Below are 24,358 nucleotides of genomic sequence, written 5' to 3'. Positions count from 1 at the left end.
AAAGAAGCATACACATAACCACTCACAGAAAGAGATAAAGGAAAAAATATATATATGTATATAAAAAAAATAGGAAGAGAGCAACCAAATCAATAAACAAATCTACCAATGATAATAAACTCTAAATACTAAACTAAGATAAACATAAAACCAGAAACAAATTAGTTGCAGAAAGCAAACCCCAAGTCTACAGTTGTTCCCAAAGTCCACCGCCTCAATTGTGGGATGATTCATTGTTTATTTAGGTATTCAACTTGATGCAGGGTACATCAAGTTGATTGTGGAGCTTTAATCCGCTCCTCCTGAGGCTGCTGGGAGAAATCTCCCTTTCTCTTCTTTGTTTGCACGGCTCCCAGCGTTCAGCTTTGGATTTGGCCCCGCCTCTGCGTGTAGGTCGCTTGAGGGCGTCTGTTCTTCGCTCAGACAGGACGGGGTTAAAGGAGCAGCTGCTTCGGGGACTCTGGCTCACTCAGGCCTGGGGGAGGGAAGGGTACTGAGTGCGGAGCGAGCCTGTGGCGGCAGAGGCCAGCGTAACGTTGCAATAGCCTGAGGCGCACCGTGTGTTCTCCCAGGGAAGTTGTCCCTGGATCACGGGACCCTGGCAGTGGCGGGCTGCACAGGCTCCCAGGAGGGGAGGTGGGTATAGTGACCTGTGCTTGCACACAAGCTTTTTGGTGGCTGCAGCAGCAGCCTTAGTATTTCATACCCATCTCAGGGATCCGCGCTGATAGCTGCGGCTCGCACCCGTCTCTGGAGCTCGTTTAGGCGGTGCTCTGGATCCCCTCTCCTCGCGCACCCCAAAACAATGGTCTCTTGCCTCTTAGGCAGATGCAGACTTTTTTCCGGACTCCCTCCCGGCTAGCTGTGGCGCACTAACCCCTTCAGGCTGTGTTCACACCGCCAACCCCAGTCCTCTCCCTGGGATCCAACCGAAGCCCGAGCCTCACCTCCCAGCCCCCGCCCGCCCCGGCTGGTGAGCAGACAAGCCTCTCGGGCTGGTGAGTGCTGGTCGGCACTGATCCTCTGTGCGGGAATCTCTCTACTTTGCCCTCTGCACCCCTGTTGCTGCGCTCTCCTCCGTGGCTCCAAAGCTTTCCCCTCACACACCCTCCGTCTCCGCCAGTGAAGGAGTTTCCTAGTGTGTGGAAACATTTCCTCCTTCACAGCTCCCTCCCAGAGGTGCAGGTCCCGTCCCTATTCTTTTGTCTCTGTTTTTTCTTTTTTCTTTTGCCTTACCCAGTAGGGAGTTTCTTGCCTTTTGGAAGGTCTGAGGTCTTCTGCCAGCGTTCAGTAGGTGTTCCGTAGGAGTTGTTCCACATGTAGATGTATTTCTGATGTATTTGTGGGGAGGAAGGTGATCTCCACATCTTACTTCTCCACCATGTTGAAGGTCTCCCCCTGCATGAATATTCTAAATTATCCTCATACTTCTGGGCATTTATCAAAGTTTGTCCTTAGATAATTATTCTTGAACATATATTTTCTCTCCATATAGACTGTGTGATGCTTGAGAACAGGAATTCCATATTATCCACTTCTGTGCAAAGCAAAATGGTTGTACGTAGTAGGAGATCAATAAACACTTTTTGAATAAATTGGTAGCCTCAACACTTCAAACTTTCAGTTTTCCCAGGAGCCTTCAAGATAGACTCCCAAACCTCCAATACAGCCAATCCAGCTTTTCCCACTCACCTTTGAGATTTGCAGCTATTGCTTGCCAAATATTTAGAACCAAGAGCTTGTTTATATCAATGCTGATTGTATTCCATTTCTTGTCTAAAGAGCTACTTTGCTAGAGTTTTTCATCAGGAGTTCAGTCATTCAAGTCTCTGTTGTGCTGAACTTCCTGGTCTCCCCAGCCTCTCCTGACCAGTATACCCAGGCTTTCCTGTTCTCCTTCCCTCCCTGCTACTTCTATCTCTCCTGTCCTTCTTCATCTCCCACTTTCTAAATGGGAAGCTCTGTAGCCAAACAATGAACACTTCCTCCATTTTTGTAGTCCCAGTCTAGTGCTAGGCTTACAGTGACCTCCACCTTTTGCTTTGGCATTCATTCATTCATGCATTCCTTTGTTCAACAAATACATATGCAGTACCTAGTACATACTCTGCGCAGTTCTAGTTGCTGTTGCTCTGATTACTTTTTATGTTCATTCAAGGATGCAGAAGTGGAATGTTTGTTTGCTTACGCAACTAAAGGAATTTTTGTCACAAAAGTAGGAACGTTAGAGGAATGTGTGTTTGTACGTGCTAATACCTAGTGATAAAGTAGCTGATTCACTGATTTATAACTTCCATATTTGAAGGATCTTGGGAAATGAATCAACTCCTTTTCATCTACTATAGGCACGTATTTTAATCAATTCCAATTTCAAATCTATCTTGCAATTTAAGCAAATTGCCATCTGTTGCTTGGGTTGTACTGGTTATGGCTTCAGTGTTACTGTTACCTTCACAGCTTAAGTCTGGAGAGAAAAAAAAATTGTTGAGCATTAACATCTTGCTTATATATGTATTCATGCCATATGATTACTGGCAACTCTCCAGAAAATTTGGCCTAGTTTCTGGAAGCCTCTTCAGTCTGTCATATTAAAAGATGCACCATAATTTAATCAATTCAAGAATTTGATTATTTTCACCTAATTTCTTTTTCTTTTTAATAATGCAACAAAACCCCTCATTCCCATTTTAAGGCCTCAGAAAGCTGGGGGAGGTGCTTCAGAATAAGGTGAGTTCATCCAGCCCAGAGAGGCCCATATGTTCCCAGTGTGGGGTTGCTGGAGCAGTGAAGGATTGGACGGGCAGGACCCACAGCTCCCAGCCTGACAGATCCAGTTTCCAAAGAGGCAGCCTCTGTGTAGTGCTTGCTTAGGCCTGCCTCTTTCTCTCACTTTTCCTTAAACAACCATTAGTCTCATTTCCTAGCAGCTGCCTGCAGAGAAGAGGAACCAAAAAAAATTTTTTTTTAATCAAGTCTCATTCGGTCTTGATGTACAGCTGCCTACTTTGCTGTGGTGCCTCTCAGATCACATGCTGGGTCTGTCAGGAAGTGGCCTTTCTCCATCCACTCAGACCTCTCTCCAGTCTGGTAGCTAAAGTCTACCCCTGAAGGTTCAGATGTTTTTAAATCCTGAGAACAATTAAGGTAATTTTAGAACTTGAAGTCCCCTTAGAGCTTTGTTACTCAAAATTTAGTCCATAGACCAGTAGTAACAGCATCTCATGGGTACCTGTAGAGATGCAGATTAGACCCTACTCCAGATCTTTACAGAATCAGAACTTCTTGGGGTGGGGCCCAGGAATCTGTATTGTGACAAGCTGTCCAGGTGATTCTGAGGCATACTAAATTTTCAGAAGCCCTGACGTGTTTATTATCTGGTGCCATTTTAAAAGTCAGACCTCTTGCCTAGACCCTGGTCATCTCTCTCCCAGACCCTCTGGCTTGGATTCCTGTTCCAGTGTTTTTTGTCTCTGTCATTTTCTTTTCTACTAGGTTAGGTTCCTGATTCCAGCCTCCATTGGCCTCTCTGGACCAGACTCCATCCCTGCACACTATATTCTGTATTCACCCACTTTGCTGGGCTCAATCGCTGACCTGTTTACTTACGATAGCCACCTTCATGCTTCCTTTCTAACCTACCTTCCTGCCTACAGCAACTCCTGACCTGACAGCAGAGGGTAAAATCTACACATGAAACCTCTAGGCATGGTGCCCATTAGCACAGGTCTCCACACTCTTGTCTGTGCCATCTGTCTTTCCCTCTTGCTGCCCATCTTCCACACAGCAGCCAGTTATTTTCCTAAAGAAAAACATTGATATTATCCTCTGCTTAATAACTCTGGAAGGCTTCCAGTTTTCTGCAGGACAAAATGCAAACTTCTTAGCATGACATTCAAAGCCCACCACAGGCTGTAACAAATCTATATCCTGAACTTCATCAACGTTGCCCATCTCAGCCCCAGCCTTACACTTCTGCCAATTTACTTGTTGACTTCAGTGCCTTTGCACCTGCTATTTCCTCTGCCTGAATCACTCTTTTTCCTGCTTCTCCAGCAGGCAAATGTCAGCTAGTCTTTCAAGACTCAATCCAACTACTTCCATGCCTTCAGTAAGGCTCTTTCTAGCTCCTCCAGGCTGAGTTACCTGTACTCTCCTTTGGGTACTTTGTTCACAACTCTTATTTCACCACTTGTGATGTTGTTTTTGACTTGTCAGCTTATACATCTTCTTCACAAACCAAAAGCTGTTTGTGGGCAGAGATGGTGTCTCATCTTAAATGAAATACCCAGTCTAGCATAGTGAGGGCACATTGTAGAAATGAAATAAATGCTGTCAAGATACTGTCAAATGAATATTCAGATGCTTAAGAAGTGTGCCCCAAAGAATATTGTAGACCAAGTACCTGTATCACTGTATTAAGGAAGCTTGCTTTATAAAGGTGCATAAAATAAATCCTTTTGTAAATAAGAGTTTCATCTTCTAAAGTAACGAATTGCTTTGTGTCATAGTCAGTTTGGGCTGCCATAGTAAAATACCACAGACAGGGTGGCTTAAACAACAGACTTTTTTTTTTCCCTCACAGTTCTGGAGCCTGGGAAGTCCAAGATCCAGGTGCCAGCAGATTTGATTCTTGGTGAGGGCTCTCTCCCTAGGTTGCAGACAGCAGCCTTCTCACTGGGAGTTCACATGGCAGAGAGAGAGCTCTGGTCTCTTTTCCTCTTCTTACAAAGGCACCAATTCCATAATAAGGGCCCTACCCTCATGACCTCATCTAAACCTAATTACCTCCCAAAGGCCTCATCTCCAAACACTATCACATTGAGAGTTAAGGCTTCAACATATGAATTGGGGGGTGGGGGGGAACCCAAACATTCACCCACAGTACTTTGTAGTATCAAATAATCAACCCCTTTTTTCTCTATGAAGTGTTTTCATATATATGATTGTCCTAATATGGTAATTTGCACATGATTTTTCCAAGAATATCTGAAATTCTACTGTCTTTCTAATTCAGGAAGTTCTTTGTCAAAATCTTCTGAGTACCACTGGATTTGTTTTATTATGACTTCTGATAGAATAAGGTGTCTTGGAAAAAGGCAAAAGATGATATGTGGGTTATGAGTTTGTGGGTATGGGGCATTTTTGATTTTTAAAAAAATCTTTGATAAATGTAATAAATCTTTAACATATGCAACAAAATTTTGTAGGCTTTTATGAGAAAAGATACCTTCAAAATATTTTAAAATACTACCCAATTAAAGTTGTTTAAAGAAAAATTCATGTTACCTAAAATATATTTATATCTTCACATATGATTTTACTTGAGCCAGTCAGCAAGTTTGTGGTTTCTTGGGGATGGATGAAGAGTGTCTCAGGGCTTCCCTGGTGGCGCAGTGGTTGAGAGTCCGCCTGCCGATGAAGGAGACACAGGTTCGTGCCCCGGTCCGGGAAGATCCCACATGCCTCGGAGTGGCTGGGCCTGTGAGCCATGGCCGCTGAGCCTGCGCATCCGGAGCCTGTGCTCCACAATGGGAGAGGCCACAACAGTGAGAGGCCCGCGTACCACAAAAAAAAAAAAAAAAAAATGGGTAGTGGGATCTGAATTGATTGATAATGACCGTCATAGGTTATACTTTCTCTTTTCAAACTGTGGCCTCATAAAAAATAATTTTTAAAAAGCCCTACCTTGACTGGTTCCAACTCATATCTTTTTCAATTTTTGAATTGAAATTAAACCCCCCAAACTATTCCCAATTCTTATTTGAGGCTAAACTACAAGGGTCCTGAGAACAGTAGGTAGAAGTTTGAATGAGGATTTGTCTGCAACCTGCCATGATGGATTATATCATTGTGCCACATGAAAATACCTTTTAAGAGTTCTCAGTTGACTGCTCTTAATGAGTTTTTTGTTGATTTTTCTAAATTTTTTTCTTAATAAATCTTGGGCCACCAATTCAATTTTAATAACCTCTTTGCATCCAATGATCTATTTCTCCATCCTCTTTCACCCACTCGCTGTCATGTTCATACCCTTCATCTTGTCATCACTATAGGTCTGAAATCTCAATTTCAAGCATTCTATTCTTTGCTCACAGCCTTCTATCCTTAGAGTCACCTGCTCTTGAACACCCATCCCAGCAGTTCATTGAGACCTCCAACCCATTAATCTTGTCCCTTCCTCACTATATCTGATTCCCCCTTTTCTTCCCCTGTTCCTCTACCCATCCCCCCACAATGCCCTCAAGTCTTCAAACTTGTTCTCAGCCTAGGAACTAGCACTAGCTGTTCTCTCTGCCAGAAATACTTTTAAGTCTCATACTTGAATGACTCACTTGTAGTCATTCATAGTTCAGTTTAAAGATTACCTATTCAAAGAGATCTTCTCTAACTATTCCATCTAAAGCAGCCACTTGGTCTATCTGAGATGACCATCATATCATCCGTTTTAAGTCTCTGTAAAGCACTTATTACCAAAAAAATTTTTCTTGCGGCTTTGTGATCTGTCTCCATCCATTTCAGTATATGCTACATGAAAGCAGAGAGCTTGTCTGTCTTGTTCATTGAGAAATTGTGCTTGGCAACAAAGTAGGTACTGAATAGATATTTGAAAGAGTTAGAATGAAAGGAAAGAAGATGAAGGAAGGAAGGAGGGAAGGAAGGAAGGAAGGGGAAGAGAGGAAGATAGGAAAAATAAAAATCAGTGTTAATAAAGAAGGATTCCCTTTTTAAAAAGTGAATACATAAGGAGTACATGAAAAAAACAATAAAAGTAATAATGATGATGGTCAACAAGCTTTGACTTCCCTCATCCCCCTTAGAGAAAGCTAATTATCTCGCCTTTGCACCATGACAGTGCTTTCTAAAAGTCCATAGAATAGCACTCCTCATCTTGTGTTATAATTATTTATTGACATTGTTGTCTCCCCCAATAAAAGGTGATCTCCTTGTGGGCAGGGAATGTGTCTGATTCATATTCATAGCCCTAGTGGCTGGCACAGGAAAATAGTAGAAGCTTAATAAATACTGACAGAACAAATGGGTGAAGGAAAGAAAGAGAACAAAACAGAAGAATAATAATGTAAGGGATGGAAATTGTGATAAATTCCTCTTTTTGGTTCTGTTCCTTCTCTAAGTCATTGAAAATGAATGCAGGAAAGCATATACTTATAAGATGTACACTTATAGGACAGCATAGCATGGAGGTTAAGAGCATGGATTCTAGAGCCAGTCTATCTGGGTTCACAACCTAGTGCAACTACTTATCAGCTAAGTGACTTTGGACAAATTACTTAACCTTCCTGCACCTCAGTTTCCTCATCTACAAAATGGGGATAAAGACAAAATCTACCTCACAGTCTTGTATGAGAAATAAAGGAGTTAATATATGTATATCTGTTAGCTTTTGATGCATTAAAAACTGCCCCAAAATGTAATACTTTATAACAACAGTTATTAGCTCATGATTATTTGGGTTGAAAATTTGCCCTGGACTCAGCTAAGCAGTTCTTCTGCTGGTCTCCCTGGGCTCATTCATGAGCTGGCAGTCAGCTTGCAGTCAGCTGGGGCTGGTTGGCCTCACTTGCATGTCTTGTACTTGGTGTGGGTGACTCAGTTGTGTATCTCTAGCACTTAGTAGGCTGGTCTGGACTTCTTCATGTGGCATCTGGGTTCTAAGGGTGGAAACGTGAGATCACACACAAATACCCAAGCACTTTCCAAGCCTTTTCTTGTGTCATATTTGCTGATATCTCTTTGGCCAAAGCAACCCACGTGGCCAAGTCCAGAATCAAGATGTAAAGAAATAGACTACTTCCTGATGAGAGGAGCTTCAACATATTGTGGTCAGTTTTGAAAAATATACAAAAACACAAAACACACTTAGGATAGTGGCTATCACATAGTAAGGAGCATGTGAGTACTAGTTACCAGAATATATGGCAATACTTGTTACAGATGGTTTAGAACCCAGCCTCTATAGCACTTTGAGTGAAAATGGTAGTGAATTACAAAGTTAGAAGTAGAGACAGGAAACAGAACCAGAATGAAATATTCTCAACCAGTTTTATTTTATGGAAAATAAAATGGAAATTCTACAAAACTTTCAAAGCCTAACTCCACTTATAAGAGGATGTTCAGTATTGCTTAGGAGTCAGGATCCTGGGTTCTGGGATCAAATTGTGTACTTCCTAGCTGGGTAACTTCCAACAAATTACCTAACCACCTTAAGCCTCAATTTCAGTACCTATAGTATTGGAGAAATGGTAAGTTTTAACTCCCGAGGTCCTTGTGAGGATTACATGAGGCAAAGTATGTAAAGTGCTTCTGGCACTTGTGAACATGCAATAAAAGTTAGCTATTATTTTTCTTATTATTTTCAGAATCAAAAATTATCTAGTACTGTTTAGAGATTTCCAACCTTGGCAACACATTGGAATTACCCAGGGAGCATAAAACAACTGACACCCGTCCCACTTCAGAGGTTCTGATGTAAATGATCTGGAGGGAGAACCTTGCATGGTGGGGTTTGAAAACTCCCGAGTAGTCCTAACGTGCAACCAAGATTTATTACCATAGGTCTACTGTAGAGGATGTTAAAGATGATCCAAGGCGAACATTTCACTGCACAAATGAGAAAACTGAGACCCAAAGATGTGATAGGAATTGTTTAATGACAACCAGGTAGTTGGTGAGAAAACTGGAATCCAGTATACATAGACTCCCAGCCATGGCTCTTTCCCTTCTGCTTGGCCACTGTGAGTGAGGACTGGTTGGCCCAGGCCAGCCTGTGCAACCCTCCTCACCAAGAACCCAGAGCTGGGAAAGGGGAAGCTGACTTCCTGTTAAGAGTACCTGATAACAAATTCAAGACTCCAGAATTAACTCCAAGGATGATTTTGTTCTCCCTTGATGAATCAATCTTCTCCCTGCACTTTCAGGTCTGATTCAAAATAGGATTCAGATTCTGCTTATGTTTGTTTGAATTAGACTTTTATTTCATTTATTCAGTTTTCCTTAGTGAAGAAATTCCATCTTAAATACACATTCATGCAAGCTCAGAGCTATATTTTGGCGGGGAAGCAGACTTTTCTTCATTTCTGTTTTTCTTCTTTCCTCCCACCCTCCCTTCTCTCTCTTCCTCTTCCTCCCCTCCTTCCACCCCTCCCCCAGCTCTACCCTATGAAGCACATTTGTCTTAGATTAACTCACCTTCCTCAGCCCTTGTGAATAATCTTTACTGTAGAGAATTTTCTCCTCCTTTTAAATTGTTTGTGGAAATAGGAGTGTTCCTCAGTTCATAATAGTGATTCTGCTGAAATGCCAAAAATTCTCAGGATCAGAGGGCTAGCCTCCCTGCAAGGTCAGGAGAGATGGGGGGAATTCTGTGACTGTTCCCTTGGTGAAAGGCTGACCCATGAGGGCTAAAAGAAATAGATGGATAACTGGTGGTGTCAGGAATTTCTAAGGAGCGGGCAGAGTATTCAAAGAAAATTCTTTTTCTTCTTTTTTCCTCTCCAGCTTTAGTGTTTACAAATATTAGCCCTCTGTCATTTTCTTTGAGTTTCTAATTACTAAGATTGAAGGGAACAAATTCAATGAGCAAGAAAAAGGTGGGTACAGAGCAAGTTTCTCAGGAACCTGGCCTTTTAAAAAAAGAAGTATTCTTACATGAATAAAGATGGATAAAAAATTGAATATACAATATGATCTAATTTTCTCATTTATTATACATATATATGTATATATGATTATATATCCCACAGAATGATGGGATTATAGAGAATATTTTTTGTTGCTGATCTGTAGCTTCTGATTTTTTTTTGTTTTTTTTGCTGTACGCGGGCCTCTCACTGCTGTGGCCTCTCCCGCTGCGGAGCACAGGCTCCGGACGCGCAGGCTCAGTGGCCATGGCTCACGGGCCCAGCCGCTCCGTGGCATGTGGGATCCTCCCAGACCGGGGCACGAACCCGTGTCCCCTGCATAGGCAGGTGGACTCTCAACCACTGCGCCACCAAGGAAGCCCGCTTCTGATTTTTTATGATGAATATTTGTTACCATGTATCAGAAAAGCAATAAAATCATTATTTTAAAACAAAACAAATGCTAAATATTGATCTTAGAATAAAACCCTGCAGTCATTCTTTTTTCCTATTCATTATTCCCAAACTGTTTTCTTATGATGTTCAGGATCTTAGGAGAGTTATAAAATTAACTGATTGCTTTAATCACATATTGATTCGTGTGTGTGTACATGTGTGCACGCATGCTCAGGTCTGTTGTATTTTTGGCCTTTATTCCAACCCCCACTTATCACTTTAGGCCAATTTGTATCATTTCCCTGGCCTTCTCAGCGTTTGTGACATTTCCAATTCCATGTGCAGATTTAATTAACGTGCTGCTTATTCACTCTTCCACATCACTGATAACAAAAGACATAAAACTTGACCCAGCACTGACTGCTACACCACCTCAATACCTCCCACAACTGGACACAACCTTCTGCTTTACCCGGTTTTGGAGTCAAGCTGACTGAAACTGATTTTGCAAGTAAAATTCACTCAGACATTGCATCAAGTGATTTATGAAGTCCATGCAGCCATGTGGTGTCCCATTAATCACAGACACTACAATAATCTATTTGTGTGCAGCAGTCCTCATAAATCGGAATAAAATAAATTCCACAAGCTCATCCTCAGCTTTTGCGACAGGGCACATGGTATTATTCAGGGCACCATCCACATAATGCAATGTTAGCAGACTTGCAGATTCCTGAGCTTCATCAAGCAAGTAAAAATATGCATTCATTTACCATTACATGCCAAAGCTAAAGAAATTACAGCTTGTTCATCCACCAGGTGAGACAATTTCTTTAGGGCTCAGCTCTCTCAAATTTTTTATGAAAACTGGTGTAAATAAACAGAGTATATGAGGCACAACAATAAAAGTGGTGAGATGATTTTGTTAACAAACAATCCAAAATTATATCTTCAAATAAATATTGAGACTTAATTGTCATCACCATGTGGAGAGCCTTATTTCAATGACATTATGAAACAATTTTGTAAATTCTCTTTTGAGATTGATCTGTGTTTCACATAACAAAAGAATGTCTTTAGTTGAGATAAGCTCACTTTATCTGTTGAGTGTATTTCTTGTCTTGAATATAGTCCAAAATTATTGAAGACCATGTTTGGTAAAGATTGTGAATGATCCAGTTAAGTAATAGTAATTTTTTCCCCATGTAAACAAATTAATTTTTCCTAATTATGTAAACAGAATATTGTAAAATTAAAATATAACATATAAAAATAAATTGCATTAAATAATAATGGCATAAAAAATTGCATAAAATCCTAACACACAAAGATAATCACTCTTAATATATTAGTAAATAGCTTTTCCAGAATATTATCTATATATGTTTGTGTTTTAAGAGATGGATAATGGAGATACAGATATAAACAAAACGAGATAAGATGAGATTCCACCATAATTGTTGTATTATTACTTGCTTTTAAAAAATCACCACTAGGGACTTCACTGGTGGTGCAGTGGTTAACAGTCCACCTGCCAATACAGGGGACATGGGTTCAAGCCCTGGTCTGGGAAGATCCCACAAGCCACGGAGCAACTGAGCCCGTGCACCACAACTACTGAGCCTGCGCTGTAGGGCCCACAAGCCACAACTACTAAGCCCACATGCCACAGCTACTGAAGCCCGTGTGCCTAGAGCCCGTGCTCTGCAACAAGAGAAGCCACCACCATGAGAAGCCCGTGCACCGCAATGAAGAGTAGCCCCTGCTTTCCACAACCAGAGAAAGCCCGCGCGCAGCAACGAAGACCCAACGCGACCAATAAATAAATAAATTTATTTTTTAAAAAATCAACATTAGATTGTGGATATCTCTCCAATACAATAAAAATAGAACCACATCATCATATTAATGACTATAATTTTCCATTACATAGATTTATTTAATCAGCACTCCATTCATGGACATTTAGTTTATTTTCAATATTTCAACTATGAACAAGACTATGATGGACATCCTGGTTGTTAGCTATGTGTACACTTGACCTTATTCTCTTCTTAGAAAGAGTTCTTAAAATAATAAATTTTCTTAGAATAAGAAATATTTTCTTAGAATAAACTCAAATCTGGATCAGGGATACACCCAGCTAATACTTTGAGGTGTATTGTTAAACTGCCTTCCAGAAAGATTGTACCAAGCTATGCTATCACCAATAATTCATGAAAGTATTCCTTACTCCCATCCTTGCTAATCCTGGATATTGCCAATCTTTAAAAATATTTGTCAATCTGATCGATGAAGTGTTTTCTCACTATTTTAATTTGCATGTCTTTGGCTATATTTGGTTGAACATCTTTTCATATGTTTATTGGTTATTTATATTTCTTCTTTTGGGAGTTACCTGTCCTTATATATTTCCGTTTGGGGGAGGCAACGTCATCAATTTTACTGATTTATGGCACAATTTTTGTAATAAGGTAAGGCTGTTTTTTAATCAAAACCAAGGTATGAGCCTAATGAGTCTAGTTTCCTCATAGACTTTAACTGGATCAGAGGTCAGTTCCAAAAATATTTTGAGAAATGGCAACATTCTTAGAAATTGGGTTTGTTTTGCCAGGGTGACAACATGAGTGCTTTGAAAAGCAATACTCATCTGTATATTTGATTTGTCTATATTTGTTTAAGTAAAACATTATAATCCTTAGGCTTGACTAAGAGCCTGTGCTTTGGAATCAGATTGCCTATCCTCAAATTCTAACTCTTTCATTCAAAATCTGGGTGACCAAAATCATGTTACTTAACTATTCTGTGCCTTGGTTTCCTCATCTATAAAGTGAAGGTGATAGTCCCTACTGCATAGAGTTGTTGGGAATTCAATGAGAATATGTATCGATACATAAAGTATTTAGAATTGAACTGAGAACGTTTTAAGTGCTCAGTAAATATTAGCTTTTATTAAGTGCAATACTGTATGGTTTCATGACCTGCTCAAACTTAAACCACCAGTTCTACTTTAAAACATTTTTAAGATGTATGTTTTATTGCTCTCTTTGCAGGTAAACCGTCCTGATGATGTGCTTAGACTCCTCAAATTTCGGTTTAGGAACTTAAAACTTAAGAGAGTTCTAGAGTAAGAAACAAATCAGAAACCAAAGGAAATTCTCTTCTTAGTCCTCTGGTGGCTTTTAGGAGATCGCAACAAGAGAATAAGGAAAGGCGTTCAAATCCTTGCACAGGTCTGACAGTGACATAAACAGTTTAGGCATCACCTAAGCAGGATTTAGCAAGTTGGGGAGCAGGACCAGGTGAGTTGGATGCAGAGGGACCTAGAAGCTAGGTTGGAAGGCTTGGGTAAACTCATGGCTCTGAATAGGTAAATGGCCACTGCTCTAATCTTTGTGAGTAAGGACATGGAAACACCAAGCAGCCTAGCCGAGACGTTCTGATCCTGGAATAAGACAAACAGATCAGACTCAATGTATGATGAGTTGGTACTAGATAGAGGGTACTACAGCATCATAGTGATGCATGAAGTCACCAGGACTTGGATCTAAATCCTGACTCAGGCACATGGCTTATGTCCTTGGGATATTCAGGTAATTTCTCTGAGCCTCAGTTCCTTTTCTATAAAAATATGTTTGATCATACCCTTTAATAAGATTGCTATGAGGATTAAAATCGTTAAGATATCAAAAGCATTTAGCATCTACTCGGTTCCATGTGCTTAATTAATAGAACCTAACAAGGAAGCAGAGGAGATGTTAAAAATATTTGGGATCTAAACTGCCTGGGCACTGATTGATTAATCAGAACAAATGCCTGACCAATGAGGACAATTAGAAGGGGTCCCCAGTGAATAGAGAAGTTGGCCCAACCAATAAGAAAGGATGCAGCCCCACACATCCTACTGGTTTCTTAGACACATCTATACTGTTTCTTAGAGATAAGAAAGTGGTTTTCATATTAAATAAGGGTTTCAGAGTTGGGGGCTTGGAGAAAGGAGCAAATATTCAACAGGTCCACCTAGCAAACACTCTAGAGTCAGATGGAGGGGAAAAAAACGGTAATGTGGGGAGTCCTGTTTTCTAGAGACTGTACTTTCAGACCAGGTGAAGCGCCTCAGGGTGGTATGGTAGTAGCTGCTGCACAGAAAAGCAGCTGGTGCCCATCAGAAACTCAGGCACCAAATGCCTAGGCAACAGAGCCCCACCCCAGGCATCATCACTCATCAGCAGAGGCTAGGATACAGACAGCCAGGTGTTTAGGCAAAAGGAATGACTGCAACTGTAGAATGAGTCAGAAGAAAAGAGAGGGGAACTGATAACAACTTTATTAGCTCTAAGTTGTGGCAATTGGAGGAAAAGATCCTCTCACACTGTCTGCTCCGTAGTATAACTAGAGTCAGAGTACATGCAGAGGTAAGTGAGTAACCTGCTAGCCCAGAGGCGTGTGGCGGAGGCTTCCACGCTAGACCCAGCATGTATGAGATGGCAAAGCGTCAGCACATTTAAGATCATTAGCACTCAGGACCTCATTTTCCTCATTGATAAAATGAAGGAGTTGAACTTCAGGATCTCTGAAGCCCCTTCCAAGCCTCTATAACGTGCCTTTATTTCTATAAGAAATCTCAGTACTGAAGGGGCCTCCAGTTTCAATGGTCTTTTACCTTCCTCACAAAGTGTTGATGCCTAATAGATGCTAAGTAATACTTTTTTTTTTTTTTTTTTTTTTTTTAGCAGTACTCAGGCCTCTCACTGTTGTGGCCTCTCCCATTGCGGAGCATAGGCTCCGGACGCGCAGGCCCAGCGGTCGTGGCTCACGGGCCCAGCCACTCCGCGGCACGTGGGATCTTCCCAGACCAGGGCATGAACCCGTGTCCCCTGCATCGGCAGGCGGACTCTCAACCACTGCGCCACCAGGGAAGCCCTAAGTAATACTATTTATACTTGTTATTCATCTGAGAAAATATGGTTTTAATGAAAAGCTAGAAGCTTGTTTTCAGGTTCTCACCATGTGGCAAAATAACAAAATGGAAAACCAGAAGCTAAGTCTAACCCATTAAACTCAGGAACTCCTAATTTATTTTGCATTTTTCAAAATCTATTGTGGCATGTTTGGCTTTGTGTCACAGCTCATTACCGCTCATTATCGCTATGCTATTTGGTACACCTCCCAACTAGTTTTCTTGCTTCCATTCACTGTTCCTCTCTTACTTTGCTGCCATAATTTCAACTTTTTATTAAATATAAGGTGCCATCACTTGTAAGCAACCACATTATTTTATATACCACTGAGAAAGAAAATAAACAACTGCCAATTAATCTATGACACACCATCAATGGTGGGCTGTATCTCACTTTCAGAGTTGTTAAAATATTTTAAAAGTGTGTCTTAAAATCAATAATAAATAGTATGTTTATAAAATAGGAATCCCATAAGGTCATTTGCCTCTGAAGTTTCCAAACACTCCCTGTAGGATGAAATCTAAGCTCTCTGCTACAGATTTTGGGCCTTCACTATCCAGCCCAACCTTACTGGACTTTTCTCCTAACATATGCCACCAGCCATCCAGTTGCCTCCAACTTAATTTTTTTTTTTTTTAATTGCAAAAGCATAGGTTCTCTTCCTTCCTTCAACATTCCTAAACATCTACTATATACCAAGCCCTATTCTAAGCATTTCACTGTTTTCTTTGTTTGGAATCTCTCTTAAACCCTAAAACTGGTATCTATTTTTCCTTGAAAATCCAACCCAACTATCTTCTCATTCATGAAAAAGTTTTGTGAAACTTTCTCCAATTTCCTCATGTAGACTTAATTTTGTAAGCTTCTATTACACTGTGTTGAAACAGTTGATTCACCCACCATCCTAGACAGTGGGCCCTTCAAGCACACGAAGAAGTGACATTTATTTTTGTAGTTAGAATAGGGGTTAAGAATGTGAGATCCAGCTTCCTAGCTTCTAAGTTCCTATCCTGCCTAATAGGAAATCACACACCCTAAGTGGGGAGACAGACATGAAAAGTGACATTTTCGAGGAAGTACAGACTGCTAGGAAGTACAGTCACTATGAGGTGAAGTTCCTGGGTTTGATCCTCACACAGGCCAGAAGTACTACTGTAAACCACAGACCAGACCCCATCTCACAAGCTTTGCAAGTAGCAAACCTTTAGTGAATATCTGAACCTATTGTAGGTTAAGAAAAAAAAATCCCATTATTAAAGATACTAGAAGACTTATTAAGAATTTATTATATGCTCTGAATCCTGTAGGTGCTAATTTCCCAAGTGACTGATGAGAAAAATGAAACTCTTATTAAATTACGTATTCAAAGTCACATAGACAAGTGACGAACACAGTCCGAATTTGATCCCAGATCAATCTGATTACCAAGATAAAGTTATTTCCATTAGAGTACTTTATGGCACAATACCTCAGCATCATTGAAGACATTTCTCATTTGGTTAATAATTTGTCAAGGAAAAAAATGGATAGTCCTCTTCTTCAAACACCTGTGATTGGCATTAATGGCTAGCTCTTCTCCCTGGCAAATCTAATATGAAACATGACATGGTCTTTGGCAATAATCAGTTGATGATGAAGACACTCTTGGAATCTCTTTCCTTCCTGTGGAATATTTTCTTCCTGTGACATTTCATGCCTTACAAGCTCAATCTTCTAGTTTTCTTGTTAATCTCAGACTAGTAGTCACTTACACAGTCACAGCCTACTGGCAACTAGCATGTGGTCAATGAACTTGATTTGTTCCATGAACCTAAGTTTGAGCTTGAAAAAGCTAGTGAAGAACATATAATGCAGGCAGTAAGATGATCAAGATACATTAATGATAGAGAATATGGATATGCTATCAATATATTAAATACCAAATCAAAATATTAAAATATTCCTTAAGTTCAAATGAGAAATAGAAGGAGGTGCTGATTTAAAGTCCATAATAAACCTATGGATATTGATGCAATGAGGGTGATACTAGTGGGGAAGGCTTCAAAGGGGAGCACACATGGGCAGCCTTGCAAAAGAGGCTTGGAGAGGAAGTAATATGTTCTGAAGGACTTGGAAGAAAGAAGGAAAATGAGGGTTTGAAGAGCCTCATTCTTTTTTGAGTTGCACAGAACAGGATCTTGGTGACCCACAGTAAAGTCATGGGCAGAGACTGTCTGAAACTGTGGAAGCTCAGGAAATAAAACTCACTGAGTAACATAATATAGATGGGCACCCTCTCATTTGAATAAGTGGAAAGTTTTGATATTACTTATTTTATTGCCACTAATCAGTACTAACAAAATGCTAGGGTCTTCTTGGAACACTATAATATTGAAAATATTTTAAATGCCAGGATTGGTAACCTAATCATTATACATTCATTATATAGTCTACAAACAAGTGCAAATTAGTTATGAGTGCATGTCAAAATTGCATCTTGTCTGAGAATGTATAATAATAGCTAAGGTAAGAATAAATGGTTAATGTTATTTCAGTTTAAGCTAAAATAGTATTTAGGATAGGTTAACTGCTGTAACAAATAAGCCCCAAATCTCAGTGACTTATCACGTTAAAGATTCATTTCTCACCTAAATTACAGTCCCCTGAGATCCCATGAGGTAGATGTAGTGAATGTGTCTGTGTATAGGAGGTCTGCTTCATGCAGTGATTCGGGGACCCAGGATCTATCCATTCAATGGTTCTAAATACTTGTAGGGCTTCAGAGTCCCCTGTGGTATGCTCTGCAGCCAGCCACCTGAGAGAGAAGAAAAAAGTACACAGGATTTTGGAAAGTACACAGGATTAGAGGCCAGTCTGGACAAGATCCCCATCACTTCCATCTATACTCTGTGGCCCCCATCTACTGAAAAGAAAGTGGTAAGTGTTGTCTAGTTGTGTGTCCAGAGTAAAAGAAGGAATATAGATATTGGTAAGCACTACCATTATCCCCAGAAAATAGGTAATAAATTCTCATTTAAATGACAAAACAGCTATATGATATATAGGCTATTAATATAAAAAATAAGTATTCTGATGAACATTATCATATCAGAATTTACATTCAAATGAGTGATGTCTCCTTGTCAGCAGTTACTTGGAAAAACTGTATACTTGTTCCATGAAAACCACCGATGGCTATCACTTTTTTTTATTGAGATAAAATTGACATAAAACATTGTATAAGTTTCAGGTATACAACATAATGATTCAATATTTGTATATATTATGAAGTGATCACCATTTTTTAAACACTTTTTAAAAAAGGTTTCCTCTGGAATATGTCTTGGTTCTTTTAAATATTCACAACAAATCTCCATCTTTAGAGGATGAATTTGATATTGTAAAAAGTAAGTTATAATATGTTGGGTCAGATATGACGATTAAACAATGTGTTTTATTTTCTCATGAGATTACACAAGGCAATTCCAAAGTAAACGTTTTAAGAATGTGTTGAGTAATGACATCATTGTTGGAAAAACTGTAACTGTATTTCTTAACATAGATGCCATTTAGATTTGGGGAAAAGCATCTGTAATTTGGATCTATGAATCTTCAGGAAATTGAAAGCAGGGAGATGAACAGGCAGCTGGGTAGACAGAGAAGACAGAGGTGGGTAGCACTATAGTAGGTGGAAATCCCTCCTCTTCTCTATAGTACAGGCCTAGGTCCTCTCTTCTCAATTTTCTTACTCTTGTTTTTTCCAGCCATTGAGAATGCTTATAAGCACAGAATATCAACTAAAATAGACTTACCTTTTGGAGGGGTCTCAATCATTTATTCCCTTTCATTAGTTCAGTTTTATAAAAACACTCCTTTCTTGGGAGAAAATTTTTAAGTAAGGACATAACACTTTCCCTTAAAATCATACTGCATATAATTTACCAGGTTACATGACCTGATAATTTGTAAGGTTAAAATGTTTGATGATTCATAGTTAAAGCCTTCAAATGTTGAACATTTTAAAAGATCTAATAAAATAATGAAAGCAAAAAAAAATGTTTTAAGTTTAAAAAAAGAGAAAGTTTTGCAATGTAACGTGCTTTCCAAGAAACAGGGAAAGGTTTTTAACCCGAGGGCCCTCTGCACTGGGGAGATGAGCACTTTCACTAAGTGTTGGAGGGAATGTGTGCTGATAAGAGTTTGTAGAAGGCAATCTGGCAACGCCTGTGAAAAAAGAGCATACTTTTGGACCCACAATTATCACTTCCAATTTAGGAATTGGCCAAAGAAAATCACTAGACAATTTGAAAATTTGGCTAAGTGGGAACCCACTGCAGCTTTGTTTATGACAGTGAAAATATAAAACAAACAAAAAATCCTAAAAGTATATTATTATGTCATGATTAAGTATAACATAATACACCCATTCAATGAAATAATATTCAGTGGTAAGAAGGACGCAGTTATTGATCCTAAAGATCAATATGCTATGTATACAGATAAGCGAAAAGGCAATTATAAATTAGGATGACTATTCCATCTTTTATTTTATACTTTGAAGGAGAAAAGAAGGCTTCAAGACGTATAACAAATGTTATTAGAGTGGTTAATATCTCAACGGTGGGATTATGGGTGGTATTTTTTTCTTTTTTAAAAAAACATATTTTCTCACCCTCCCCCTCAATGGGCATGTATTTGTAAAGAATATATATTAGGAGTAGTATTGCACAATGTGGATTCTGGAGCTATACTGCCTGGTTTTGAATCCCAATTTTGCTTTTAAATAAATATGATATTGGGCATATTATTTAACCTTTCTGTGTCTCTGGTTCCCTACCTGCCAAATGGAAGTAATTTTGTACCTACCTCATCAGGCTGGAGTGAGGATTAGAAGTGGTAGTATAGCCAGGCAATCAGTCAATATGCATAAAGGAAACACTACATAAATATTGTAATTTAGTAATTAGGAAAACAATGGAGCTATTTCCATTTTTAGAAAAAACACTAATCACTATTTTTCATATGCAAATTAGGGAAGAAAGCAAGATACCCTCATGGATATTAACAATTTAAAGTAGGTCCACAAAAAACAATAAAACTGCAAAGAAAAGCAACTTGCCATTCCCCAACTTACTGCATGAGGCAGTTTAACACACTAGGTTCCAAACCAGAAAGCCACTCACACAGCTCTGAGCCCTTGCAAATCACACAACCTCCTGCACCTGCGATTCCTCAACTATTAAAGTGGAGAAAACATAACGCATTGGAGATACTATAAGGCATTGGCCTTATAGGGCTATTCTGTAGATTAATTAACATAAGCCATATGAAGTGCTTATTAGCAAGCACTCTATAAAGTTAGCTATTATTATTATCATTATTAATGACTACCCTTGAAAATAAGTCTTTGACTGGAATGAGTCCGAGAAAATATCACAAACGGCCCAAGATTAGACAGACTGCCAAAGTGGGACCAACTGAACGATCAGAAGAAGAAAAGCAAATATCTGGTCAGGCAGATGCTACATAGGAATAGGTGCTGAGATATCACAGAGCAGGGATCCCAGCTCAAGCATAAAGCCCGAGGAGACCCTCAAGGAGAAGGACTCTAAAAATGACAACAGAAAAGGAGAACAGCAATTTTATCCACACTGTGCCCCGTGTGGTTGGTCCTCTGCATTCTGGTCTCCATGTTACAGAAGGGGAAACAGATTCAGAAGGGATGAGCAAGGGAGACAGGATCCTAGGCCAAACCTTAAAGAGAATCTCTGTTCTGTGCACATCCTTGCCAGCTCTGAAGCAGCTGCCATACATGGGCGGGGCAGATAAGACAGGAACTGCCTCCCCCCTTAATAAAAATGAGTCCAAGTACCAGGTTCAGAGCCCAAGATCAGACGCTTAGCCCCCAAACTAGGGATCCTATGTCACTGAAATGGCCTAAACCTAGATAACTGAGAATCCATGCATAGCTGATCCCAGTTGAGGGGGAGCAGAGAGGTGGGGGGAAGAGGGTGAAAGAAGTCAGGCTTGCTGTTGTCCTGGCTTCTTCAAAGATTTTTCTAGTATGTATGCAACATCTTTATCAAACAATGACACTTTTTTTGCAACTCAATTCTAAGAGTCTGTGTATCTGACTCAAAAGATAACTTCTACATTTCTATTTTAGTTTCAGGAAGAGAAAACACGCACAGCACGCACCTCCCAGAGTTGACTACAGTAGAGAGGCTGGGCTAGACATCGTATCTAAGGAGGAGGGCTCTAACACTAGCAGTCTGTCTATTGCCCTCTCATTTCCACTTACTGCTAGGCCCCCAGCTGGGCACTTTGCTTCTCAGACATTTTCAACAATTTAGCAAACCCCTCCCATCCGACCCCCACAATGACCAATAGGGGGCGGACTTTCTCTTCTTCCAGACCTCCACCAACCACATATTCTGATTCCTTTTCCTTTCAGACCTGTGGGTTTTTTGTTTTATCCCTAGTTTGGAAGACTCCCTCCTGCCCCAACCAGCCATAGTGCTTTTTTTTTTTTTTAAAGAGGTATTTCCTAAAACCAAGAGAGAAGGGCCACAGACAGAAATGTTCAAATATCTTTTTGTTTGTAATTCTTCCATCCTTCTCTTTGTCAACTCACTCCTGCATGCATGCATTCTTATAAGTCCTGGCCTCTCCAATGAGCTGACAATCTAATGGGGGTGAATCAGAGCTATTTAGAGAAAGACTTATAATACAACATATTTATTTATATATTTTATTTATATATACATATATATATAAACATTTGTAATATAACATGGTAAATGTTATAAGCAGAAGTACTTATAAAATGTTATAGAATAGCTAAGGGAATAAGCTCAAGATGCTTCCCAGAAGAGGAGGCATTAAACCATATTCCGTGTATACTTCTAACTCTTACATTTGTACATGCCTTTCAGGGTCTATGTAATCCCTCCCAGTCCTCTTTCTCCCTTGACCCCCAGTAGTCATCATGTTGGGCCCAACTAACCTCTTCTGTATCCTTAGTCTGGTTTCTGAAGATGAGGGAATCCTTTTGTGTTTGAGCCCCAATCTCATTGCCTTGGCTTCTGGCCACCTATGGTCCCTCCTAGATCCCAGAGAGGAAACAGCTATTTCGTAACTGAGCTCCTAGTTCACACACTAGTTTCAGATAAGCTGCCAGGCCCTTGCAGGTTTCTTATTTGCCACTAGTTATAGGCTTTAAGGAACTATGCTTGTTTTCTCTTTTGTTTCTCTATTAATTCTATGGCAAAGGACCACATGTAACTTGAATTTTCTCAGCTATTACATCCAACTTAGTCTGACTTGAATTCCCACGAGAAGTCAGACTATCACCTGTGTCTATCTACCTTGCAGGAGGTTCTACCTCCGGAATCCCAGGAACAATGGATTGTCTACATTGTCCCTTGCCTGTGTTCAATCTGTAGCTTTCCCTAACCTTTAATATATTGCCTTTAAAAATAAACAGACAAAAAAGCAAGACCATGGCAATGATTATTACTCTCTTTTTTCAACCTACTGTAGCTTTCTCACTTCTGTATTTTTTTCCATTGCCTGACCTTGGCTTTTCCTGTTGAGTCCCACAATGTTACTTGCTACATTTTAATAATGTCTTTATACTTGCATTTGAACAGAAATATAGATAACCTCCTCTGCAAGAGTGGAAAGGGCCTTTTAACACAGCTCAATGATGACAGTTTGTTGGCAAATCCCACAGTGGAGTTCTGGTGCCTTGTTGGGGTACAAGAAACGATCATGTTTAACAGTGTTGTGTTTTATTTTTCTTACATTTTGCTAATAGAATATCTAGCATATTTTAAATGATTTTACTACTTAATACTTATAATTATAGAACTTTAGGGTATGAGGTACTTTGGAGGTCGTCTAACCTGATGTCCTACACAAATGCAGGAATTGTTTCTACAACCTCCCTGGAAACTAGTCATGTCGACAGCTCTTTAAATGCTTCCAGAAAATGGGGTGCTCACTCCCCCCTTTCCACTGTTGAATGTTTTCTCTATTACCCTTTGATAATCAGTGATAATTAATGAGCCTCTTCCCCTCCTCAGGACAAAGAAATATGATTGGAGAAATGTTTAGTTTTCTGATGCCAGTGACTGGTGACTATTCCACTGGTATCTTTGGCTTTTCCATTTAGGATTAGAGTGGTTAAACCAAAATATTTATAAAAAGTATAAATTAGTTCTGCAAACATAAGATGTCAAAGGCATCTTTGTTTCTTTTCTCCTTACACTGCCCTGCTATTAACTTCGGGTTCATTAGTCACGATTTTCAGATCCACTTGGCTGCCACCTTCCTGCAGCCAGACCATCTTGGATCAAAAGGTCGGCCGGCCATTCCCATCTCACACCTGCCACAAGATCTGATTTTTTTTTTTCCCCACACTGATCCAAGTCACTTTTTGTTAATTCACTAATATTATTGACCCTGTAACACATCCTGTGAATGGTGGGCCATTAGAGAGCCTACCATTTCGAGAAGCTTTTCTGACAGCTATAGATGAGAAACAATCCCCACACGATGCATTTTGCATCACTTCAGCTGCTTCTTTACTTGGTTTAACACAAAGAACATCTTTATTAGCACATTCACAATAAATGAAAAAATTAAAACCCACCACTTTTGTCCATGAGCTTGGGGAAAAAAAGGGCAATGTCAGATGACATTAATGATGCATGGGATATGCAGGTCTAATCATGTCAAGACTTGTAGTAATCCAGTATTCGGCCTTACTCAAGGGAGAAAAATTCACGTCCACTTTCCATTCGCCCCCTCCCTCAACGTAGCACCTCGGCACAGACTGCAGAGCGACAAAACATACAGGATGTGGACAGTTAAAACGCAACTCAAGCTACAGCGGCCCCCAACAGTTCTCCCCACCCCACCCCCCGGAATATTTACCTAGACCATTTAAAGCACTTAATTAATTCATCAGCAGCTTCGCTGGAGGCGTCTCGAGCTTCCCGAGACTCCATTACATAATATCTTTTACAAAGTCTATTCCCAGCTCGAGTGGAAGATGGATTCTCATCCAGTTTTACGGAGGTTCCATGCATTTGCTTTCCTTTCCCGGGGTTCGATCCGACGGGTGCCCCAGCCAAGGGCTGCAGCAATCCCCTCGGCCCCGAGCTCCGGGTTCCCCGCCACTCTCCGAACTCAAAGCCGGCCCCAGAGGTGCAGCCGTCTCGCCCTCGGGGCTCCCAGGCCAGCCACGGTGGCCCCGGGGCTGGCGGGCGCTCGGGACGCCGCGACTCTCGCAGCTTGCCGGGTGCGCCCGGAGCCGCAGCGCGCCGGCGATGCCCGAGCCGCAGAGGCGCGAGAAGACTCGGCCGCAGGGCCGGCTCT

This window comes from Monodon monoceros, unplaced genomic scaffold (assembly GCF_005190385.1).
Source record: "Monodon monoceros isolate NGI ecotype Baffin Bay Population unplaced genomic scaffold, NGI_Narwhal_1 Super_Scaffold_19, whole genome shotgun sequence".
NCBI lineage: Eukaryota > Metazoa > Chordata > Mammalia > Artiodactyla > Monodontidae > Monodon > Monodon monoceros.
This window is presented reverse-complemented; position numbering follows the sequence as displayed.